Source organism: Delphinus delphis, chromosome 2 (genome assembly GCF_949987515.2).
Source record: "Delphinus delphis chromosome 2, mDelDel1.2, whole genome shotgun sequence".
NCBI classification, from domain to species: domain Eukaryota; kingdom Metazoa; phylum Chordata; class Mammalia; order Artiodactyla; family Delphinidae; genus Delphinus; species Delphinus delphis.
In genome coordinates, this window is record NC_082684.1 from 21,999,717 (window position 1) to 22,001,525 (window position 1,809).

Below are 1,809 nucleotides of genomic sequence, written 5' to 3' on the forward strand. Positions count from 1 at the left end.
TTCATGAAATTTCCACTATTTCTACCTAGTATGGATTATCTGATGGTAAGTGAGGTTTTGCCATACTCATGACATGTGCATGGTTTCTCCTCCGTGTGAATCTCCCAGGACTTTAAAGTGTCAATTTTGAATGAAGATCTTCCCACATACATCACACGAAATACGGGTTTCCACTCTGTATTTATTATCTAATGTGTGGTGAGGATACAGATGTGAGTAAAGTCTTTTCAACACTCATTATTTTTCAAAGGTTTCTCTCTGGTATGAATTTTCTGATGAAGCAAAACAATGTTTTCGACTAAACACCTTGCCACACTCATTACCATTATAAGGTTTCTCTCCAGTATGAATGGTCTGATGACCTAAAAGATGTGAATTTTGACTAAAGACTTTCTCACATACATCACATTGATATGCCCTTGCTCCTGTGTGGGTTCTCTGATGTCGCATGAGGAATGAGGCATAACAAAAGGTTTTCCCACACTCGTTACATTTATAAGGTCTCTCCAGTATGAATTGTCTGATGAATTGAAAGATATGAACTTTGACCAAAGACTTCCCCACATACATCACATTTATATGGTTTTGTTCCTGTATGGATTATCTGATGTTTTTTGAGGAGTGAGGCATAATAAAAGGCTTTCCCACACTCATTACATTTGTAAGGTTTCTCTCCAGTATGAATTCTGTTATGAACTCTAAGGTCTTTCTTTCTACTAAAGACCTTCCCACACACATTACATTTGTAAGGTTTCTCTCCAGTATGAATTCTCTGATGAATTACAAGGTATGAATTCTTGCTAAAGATTCTTCCACATACGTCACACTTATGTAATTTCTCTCCTGTATGGAGAATCTGAGGTCTATTGAGGTATGATATGTGCAGAAAGATTTTGCCACACTCATTACATTTGTAAGTTCTTTCCCTCTGTGCTTTCTGATCTTGTGTCACTATTAAAGACTGCATATAATTGCTCCCATGTATATTAGAAATGTTCACTTGGACACAAGGGGAAATTCCCTGAAGTGGGGAAAATGAGGCACTACCCTTCACACTCTTGTCAGCTTGATTAATTTCACCAATTTTCTCTTCACTTTTAAATATATGCAGTTCATCCAGAAAGCTTAATGGAAACCTATTTTCAACAGGCTTGATTCCTGCAACACTTCTTCCATTTCGATTTCTCTCATCAGTGAGATTATCATTTTGGTTTACTGGCATTCCTTTGCAATTTCTTTCCTCATCACTCTGCTGAGAATCAAATTCTTGTATATTTTCCCAGATGACTCTGAGGTAAAAACGTTTCATTTCATTCCAGTTATGTCTTCAGAACATCAGTGTTTGGAATACTTCTCCCCTATCAGTGTTTGCTTTTAGTTGTAATTTCTTAATCACATGTATATGAGAGATATCAAAGGAGAGCAGGTTCCTGTAGGTCTCCGACATCACGTCCCTGTACAAGGCCCTCTGAGCAGGGTCCAGGCATTCCCACTCCTCCTGAGTGAATTCTATGGCCAAATCCTTAAATGTCAGTTGTCCTTGAGAAAGAGCCATTTCTGACTCCTTTTCTTTTCCCTTCCCTCTTCAGGGCTTCTTCCTCAGACAATAGGAGTCTTTAGAGATCATCTGTAACGGCAACGTCTGGATTTACGTAGGGTGGAGGGCCGGCTTCTGGGATTTAAGGTTCGTAGAGATGCCCACACCGGAAGGTGGAGAAAGGTGGACCGCGCAGCACAGACTTAGGAGAAACTTACGCTTTCCAGTGTGACCTCTTTATAGTTTTTTTAAACAAAAACTAAGTTGGGAGC

General features: G+C 39.2%; 1 pseudogene; it reads right to left on the reverse strand.

The window, feature by feature from the left end:
• Positions 1–237: 237 nt before the first annotated feature.
• On the reverse strand, positions 238–1,561 carry LOC138413939 (zinc finger protein 813 pseudogene; annotated as a pseudogene).
• Positions 1,562–1,809: the final 248 nt, after the last annotated feature.